We start from the raw sequence: 8,642 nt of genomic DNA, 5'->3' as shown, positions 1-8,642 counted from the left end.
TTCAGAACAACCACAAAACAAATACAACCTTGATTATGTTGCTCTTATTATTCGTATTACAATGGCAACAAGAGAATTTGAGCTTCCCAAAAGAGCAGAGGAGTGTGTATCTCCAAGAACCTGCATCTAATCTAGAATGAGAATTTGTAGGTTATTAGAAACAGGGAAGACTGGGGGAAAGGGACAAACCACAGAGGTTGCTATACCTGGTTCATATGCTCTGATTTACTTAGAAGTCTGACATTCTTTTTTTGGAAAATATTCTGTCCTTCATGAAACTAGACACAGAGATAATCAGCAGTCATAGTCTCTAGAATGGGTTCAAGCCTTTTTGTTTAGGACAAATTCTTCTCTAAAATCTTTAAATACAGCTATCTCCCTGGCTGCCAACCCAACATTCACAACAGTCTTAAGAGCTTATTTTCTCCTGCCAAACCTGCCTACAGTCACACATTTTTGTTGCAACTAAGAAGTCACAGATTTATTTATCCTCTGTAACTGTGGGCTGTGTTTATCCTCTAAAACCGAACAGGCATGTAGCAGTAGACCAAAGGCTCCTCTGTGGAGAAAGCACATCATTTTGGAACAAACAACGAAGGGTGTCTCTTCTGCTCATTGCTGTTCACAGACAGTAAAGCAAAAGAAAACAAGTGTTTGATTTACCCTCTCACATACTATACTATTGAGTGAGTCAGTTAATCAGAATTTTACCATTCCTGAGTGATTTTACTTAAACCTTGAAGTGATACCCTTTTGGTATTTGCACTTTCTCAACAGTGGAAATTAATACAGCAGAGGGATTAGGTCTAAAATTCAGAGATGAAAGGTAGAAATGATGGGCATGAATTTCTCAGAGTTCAAATTTCCCTTCTAATTAGAGTCTTAACGCTTTCTTTTCTGACACAGAAAGTGTCTCATTTTGAGACAATTTTTAATGCAGTCCACAGTTATCTTCCCCTGCAGAGCAAACTCTCACCATACCCACTAACCTGAATGAGCAATTCTGGCAGCAGCTCCTCCCGCTGCAAAAAGCTGAAGGCTGGGCTTCCAGAGCTGCCAATTTAGCCTAATGGAAACCTGTGGGAGATTTCACAATGCTTTGGACAAAGCTTTGCAGATAAGACAAGACCCTAGGAGTTGCAGTTGGCAGACTCTGGTGTCAAGGGGATGTGCCAGCCTCTCACAGCAATTACAAAGTGTTAGCCCTGACTTGCTGTGAAGGATAATAGTTCAGCCACCAAAATGAAAAAGCACTGGCAAACTGTAGCTGCCTTTGTAGAATCCATCTACTAAAATGAGATGGGATGGTAGAATAGATGAAGTAGTTATGAGCAGCTCATCAACCTTTCCACCTGAATTTGTGTCTTAACCCACAAAACTCTAAAAAAAACAAAACAAAACAAAAAACCAGTAGATGCTCCTTCTATATCACACACCAGTGTCATCCGCATGAATCTATCATTTCAGAGGATGAATCATTCCTTCCTGAAAAATTTCAGACTAGCATTTAAGGGCTCAGGATTCACACTAAGGTGACCATAGGTAATATCTTTTTTCCCACCTAGATTCAGAGATAGCAAGTAAAAAATAACCGTGAAAGTTATATTGCAGATTATTAGATTTATAGGCTTTGAAAACCTGACAGGTTTTTTCCCCTTTCTGACATAAGTGCTAAACTAAGCAGAGCAGGTGCTATAAAATACCTAGTCTCTCACACCCTCCATTCTGTGCATGTTTCTCCCCAGTAGAGTTTAGAAGCAGCAATATACTTCCAACAAGTTAAGCAAAATAGTTCCTAGCCCAATAAACGGCATCAATGTAAATTATTCCCTTTCCTCTTCGCCCATATTTTATTTTTATCTATTGCCTGGCAAAATCTTGGAGCAGATTCTCCTGGAAGGCATGCTAAGGCACATGAAAATCAACAAGGTGCTTGGTGACAGCCAGCATGGCTTCACTAAGGGGAAATCCTGCCTGACCTATTTGGTGGCCTTCTATGATGGGGCTACGGAACTGATGGACAGGGGTAGAGCAGCTGATGTCGTCTACCTGGACTTGTGCAAAGCGTTCAACACTGTCCCTCATGACATCCTTGTCTCTAAATTGGAGAGACATCAATTTGATGGATGGACCACTCGGATAAAGAACTGGCTGGATGGCCGCACACAAAGAGTTGCGGTCAATGGCTCAATGTCCGGCTGGAGACCAGTAACGAGTGGTGTCCCTCAGGGATCGGTGTTGGGACCGGTCTTGTTCAACATCTTTGTTGCTGACATGGACAGTGGGATTGAGTGCGCCCTCAGCAAGTTTGCCGATGACACCAAGCTGTGTGGTTCGGTTGATACCCTGGAGGGAAGGAATGCCATCCAGAGGGACCTTGAGGTGGGCTGATGCCACTTGTGAGGTGGGCTGATGCCAACATCATGAGGTTTAACCATGCCAAGTGCAAGGTCCTACACCTGGGTCAGAGCAATCCCAGGCACAGCTACAGGTTGGGCAGAGAAGAGATTCAGAGCAGCCCTGTGGAGAAGGACTTGGGGGTGTTGGTGGATGAGAAAATGAACATGAGCCGGCTTCAGTGTGTGCTTGCAGCCCAGAAAGCCAACCATATCCTGGGCTGCATCAAAAGGAGCGTGACCAGCAGGTCAAAGAAGGTGATCCTGCCCCTCTACTCTGCTCTTGTGAGACCTCACTTGGAGTATTGTGTGCAGTTCTGGTGTCCTCAACATAAAAAGGACATGGAACTGTTGGAACAAGTTCAGAGGAGGGCCACGAGGATGATCAGGGGACTGGAGCACGTCCCGTATGAAGACAGGCTGAGGAAGTTGGGGCTGTTCAGGCTGGAGAAGAGAAGGCTGCGTGGAGACCTCATAGCAGCCTTCCAGTATCTGAAGGGAGCCTATAGGGGTGCTGGGGATGGACTCTTCGTTAGGGACTGTAGTGACAGGACAAGGGGTAATGGGTTAAAACTTAAACAGGGGAAGTTTAGATTGGATATAAGAAGGAAATTCTTTCCTGTTAGGGTGGTGAAGCACTGGAATTGGTTGCCCAGGGAGGTTGTGAATGCTCCATCACTGGCAGTGTTCAAGGTCAGGTTGGGCGAAGCCTTGGGTGAGATGGTTTAGTGTGAGGTGTCCCTGCCCATGGCAGGGGGCTGAAACTGGGTGATCCTAAGGTCCTTTCCATCCCTAACTACTCTATGATTCTATTTTCTTTATTTTAGGATTGGAAAAGTTCATCCTGTATGGAAACCCAAGCATCAAACAAACAAGTTCTGTTTCTCAGAGAGTCTACTCAAGATACCTTCTACTGGATAACCACAGGACAAAGCGTAAAACCCACCCTGGAAGTAGCTGAGACCTGAAAATGAACTAACAAAAATTGCTTATTAAAGTTTATAAGCCCGAGTGTGTAAAGCTTGGAGCACTTCACTAAACTCTTTCCCAGGTGAAAAGACCAAGTAGGTTCACTGATGCAAGGAGGAATCAAATGCAGCTGAGCAAAGATTTTTTATAGGAAATATTATTAAATACCATTTCCCATATAACATACTTTCATGGGACTTTTCTTTGCAGCCTTATAGTATGAACAGTTGTGCAGAAAATGTTGTTTCTTGTGGAGACCTATCTTACAGCAAGATCAGAGGATACTTTAAAATTCAGATTTGCAATGGCAAGCCCATAAAGGTGGCAGAAGGGCTTATGGCAAGCTCTGGTATTACACATTCCTTTTGTCCTTGTTCCTCTAAGTACATAACACACATATACAACACCTCCACTGACAGGCTCCCTTAGTTTTGCAGATTTAGGATTTACATGCTTTTCAAACTACTGAAAGGTGTGTTTACTTAGATCTTACACCCTCTCTTTACAGAGACAGGCATTTGGCCACTGAAAGATTGGTCTTACCATACATCCACAATGTAATGACAGCTATTGTCAAATTAGTTTTCAGATGCTCTAATTTCACATTTATATTTCACCAGAAATATTGCCTGGCACTGTATTAAACAAAGAAAAAAATTATTCCAGTCAATACTGTGAAGGTGGTGAGGCCAAAAGAAGTTGTGGCTGCCCCATCTCTGGCAGTGTTAAAGGCCACGCTGGATGGGGCTTGGAGCAACGTGGTCTAGTGGAAGTTGTCCCTGCCCATGGCAGGTGGTGTGGATGGATTTTTAGCAAAGAATGGCCACGTTCCCAAGTCAGCAAGTGCCTACATGGAGCTCGAGATGAACAGAGGATTAAGGAGAACGTGGGTAAAGTAGCAAAAGTAACAGTGCAAGCAAGATAAGAAGAAACTGGAATGTGCTAAGATACAAAATAGTGGACTGTTAGCAAATTTTAAAGGTTAAGTTCCCATACGCTTATTTGATTAATTGTTACTAGTTGTTGTGTGCTGCAAGAATATGTATCAAAGTATAATATACTAAACTATTGTATATGTATCCAATCATAATACAAGCTATTGAATATGTATCTAATTATACTACAGCGAGCTATTGTAGATGTATCCAAATATTATACATCGAGCTATTATAAATGTAACCGCAGTTGCTGTGTGTTACAAGAAAATGTATCCGATTATAATAAATGTATCCGATTATAATACAGCAAGCTATTGTAAGCAGAGGCAGAGAAACTGTATAAAAAGGATTGATGCTCTATAATAAACGGCTTTTGTCTGATCACACTGATCTCTGACTGAGTCCATATTTTTTCTGTGGCAAGGTGGTTGGAACTAGATGTTCATTAGGTCCTTTCCAAACCAAATCATATGATTCTGTATGTGAGAGCAATCATAGCAAATGGAAGTCATATAGTTTGAGAGCATCATTATATGCTGATCATCTTTGAAAAATATTTAACAAAAGGCTCCTTGGTCTGCAGCTGAACCTGAACTCAGTGAGGAAGTAACTGAGCAGAATGAGGCATTCTCATTAGAGTGAAATTAGCCAAGTGCAGTTTGCCTGGCTGGTCCCCTCTATGTATTAGCATTTATGTTCAGCCAGTGATGAGCTTAATCAGGTTTTTTAAACAAAAAGAAAAAATCCTCCCCATAACCCATAAACTTATCAGATTGATTAGTACCAGATTGAACTTTCATAGTAAAAAGGCACATAAGAACATGAAGAAAATTGTCTTTTCAGAAGCGCATCCTAATAGCTAATAGCAATCTTTCCCCATAGCAGGAACATGAACTCACATATGTGCTAGTTGATTGCTGTCAGATTTACTGAAGACAAAAGGAGGCAAATACCAGAAGGCTATATAGAGCTGCTGCAGCTGTGAAAGGGACAGGTTTGCCCTCCCATTGCAAAGATTGTATCACAAGGTCCTCCCCTCCTTCTCTCCCCCCACTTACACAATGAATACACTTCAAAGAGCTGTCAGGCCCAAGAAACAGCAGAAAGAAAAGCAGTAGCATCTAAGGTAAAGTGTCAGCAACAATGCTAATGTGACAAATGAAGAGCAGAAACAACTGCATAGAGCCTGGTCCTGCTAGAGAGCACTTACCTGAAACAACAGCAGCAAAACTGAATGCGAGAGGCAGCAAGGGGGCACGTGAACCAGGGCCCAGAGATGTCATGAAGGTGGCAGCTTGAGCTGAACATGTGCAGCAACATCGCTATCAGATTTAACCCCACAGACCTTCTGAATATCAGAAAAGAAGCAGAAAACTTCATACCTTTTAAGACAAGCTACTGAAAGTAGCACCAGTAAACAAAGGCTCCATATAAATAATTTGGTTTAGAAAATTCAACCTGCTTTCAGGCAGATGGACACCAAGTATGTCCTAACATGTATTGAGAGCTCTGAATTGTTTTTGTAAGTTATGCCTCAATGCATCCTGGTTTGCAAAACACCACAGCAGTGAAAGGTGGCCAAAGGAACAACGTGCTGCAGCCCTCCCCATGCGCACCGCACACCTACTAGGTAAGAGGAAAAAGGAAACTTAATGACAGTCACCCCAGAATTATATTTTATAACCCCAGTTATTGCTTTAAGGCAGACAACTCTTATCTGAGCAGCACAAAATGACACTTTGACCCTCTGCTGCTCATTCCAACATTCTTTTCTCTTTAAGTCCATGGTTAACTGTTCTCATTACAGCATGTTTCTATAGTGACCAACTGCTAAATTAATACTTGGTGAATTTCCCCTTCTACCTGCCTTAGTTCAGACTTGGAAACTCAAAAGTGTTATTTAAAACATTCCAAAAACTGAGCCTTGAGCTGCAGTAAGATGGTATGGTAGACTGCTTCATCACACTAACTTCCCACCTCTTGAAACAATACAAAACCAAATAAATGCATCATTTATAAATGAAAGCAAAATTCTTCATGGCTCACTAACTTGAAAAGCTAATATGTAAAGGGCTAGGAAGAAATGAATTGCCAGTACCTTAGAGAAATATCAGACTCCTACTTTCAGGCAAGTACTTAATTTCTTCAGCAGCTTTTTGACTATTTATTGTGCCTTGGTTACATTAAGAGTATTTTGCCCCAAGTGCAGCAGCCTTCCTAGAGAATAATAACCAGGAGAATCTTTATGTGGAGGTAAAGCACTGTGTTCCCAGGAGGAGACAGGGGAGCACACCGCTATAATACATGGCAATGAATCATCCTCCTGACATGAAGACTAAAAGCATTAAGAGAGGAATGCAGTAGGTTGAAGTAAAAAAAATTAAAAAGGGGCTCAACTGGTTCAAGTTTTACATATGCAAATAAACGGTATGAGGGGGAAACACAGTGAGACACGTGAAGTAATGAACAGAAAGATCAGGTGTATCTATCTTCCTGAAAGCTGAAAGAAGGAAGGTATTAAACTGTGCTTTCTGGTAAATTGCCACTGCCAGTTATTGACAAAGTTGTCAATTATGCAGGATTATTTAGACTGATGATACCTGAAGAAATGGGGATTTAGAAACACTTGGGAGTAATAGGAGAGATAGGAATATGCTGCAGATGATAAATGGAATGGATTGAAAGTAAAAGCGCAAAGAGGCCAGCTTCAGTGGGAATAATTCAATATACTTCATTAGCATGTTACAGTACTGCAGTGAAACCATGTACCTACTTTCAAAGCTGTACTTTAGAAAACAAATGTAACCAAGTGGATGAAAGACCAAGAATGTTTTATGCTATCAGACCGCTTGGCATAGAATTTATTCAGGTAACTTCTACTTTGCTAATGTTTAAATAACTTTATTAAATGCACTGACTGCCTAGGTCTGTAAACAGTAACATATTAAATCATCATTAGGCAGATTTACTGAAGTCAGTCAGACAATGCATTAGGAAAAGAGGACAGTGTTTGAGCCAATAGTAGGATTTCAAGTAATTGAGTAATCATGTAGCTTGACACACGGATAAAGCAGGGACCAACAAGTAAAAGGAGGGTAGCAGCGGGCACCCCAATGTTTTTTAACTGGTCTAGAAGTAAGAGTTTATATTTTGAGACAGGGGGTGTGAAGTATTTTTGAAAGTATTGGATGAGCCTCCTACAAGATCACAAAGGTCTGTTGTATTAAAAACATACTCTGCTGCAGAGGTAGGGCTATTTGCTGACACAGTTTTCTCAATAGAATGAAAGATATTTCACTATGCTCATGAAGAGGTTGACAGGTTAGGATTTAAATACAAGATTTGAAAGAGCTAGGCCTAAATCACAGTTTTGGCATTGATTTGTTTGGTCACATAAACTGCTTAACTCTTCTGTACTTGACTTCTGATATACAGCAACTGACCAACAATTCCTGCTTCCCAGGCATTTCACAGGGATACATGTATCCACAACCAAGGTATTACAGATATAATCAGAAGACTGCATGAAAAAAAAATTATGTAAGAGGCTCTCAGGTATCAGATATATCAACACCCCTGTGTTACTTATATTACCCTTTTAAAATGACTTTGCTTACTCATATTAAACAAATTCTCTGTTCCCAGCATGTAAAGGCCTTATGTGCCACACTGCTGGCACTAATTCAGTCTTAAGTGAAGCAGGGCACTACTGCCAGGAGAACTTAATTTTCATCCTTTAGCTTTGATGGCTACTGTGGCTTCCATCTACCTTGGCTTCTTCCACATAATCACTGTGGCCTCAACTAAATAACGCCTTGAGCAACAGACACCAGGACTTCAGTACATGCCACCAAGAATATTTCTACTTCCTAAGAAGCAAAGCTAAAAACCAGCCAACTGCAACAGGTTTTGAAAAAAATAGTGTATGATGACTGAATTGGACAAATTAAAGTGAGTTTTAAATGCTGTAGTACAGTCCAGGTGGCAAAAAAAAAAAAAAAGTCCTTGGTTTGGCCAAGCACAGTCAGTATTAAACAAATGGCTCCTCCCTCCCCACACATACACACTCATAAATGCAATGGAAAACAGAAGTGCAACAGGGAGAAGGGCACAGTGGCTGTTTTCCCAAAGTCTAACAAACTTCCCAGCTGAACAGTACTGGAGTTCTGATTGAGAAGTGATAAATATAATATGCCTGGCCCACATTACATAGAAATGAGAGCATAATACACTGAAGGCACCCTATGTGTCTTCAAGTTACTTTTACTGATTAGGAAGAAAAGATGCAGAACGCCAGCTGAAGGTGGGTAGGAAAGATGAAACCTGTGAAGCAGAAGGT

Source organism: Pezoporus wallicus, unplaced genomic scaffold, assembly GCF_028554395.1.
Source record: "Pezoporus wallicus isolate ANWC-B61680 ecotype Strahan unplaced genomic scaffold, APGP_CSIRO_Pwel_v1 contig_3952, whole genome shotgun sequence".
In the NCBI taxonomy this organism is placed as follows: Eukaryota; Metazoa; Chordata; class Aves; order Psittaciformes; family Psittacidae; genus Pezoporus; species Pezoporus wallicus.
The sequence above is the reverse complement of the archived record's forward strand: the minus strand, read 5'-3'. Positions refer to the sequence as shown.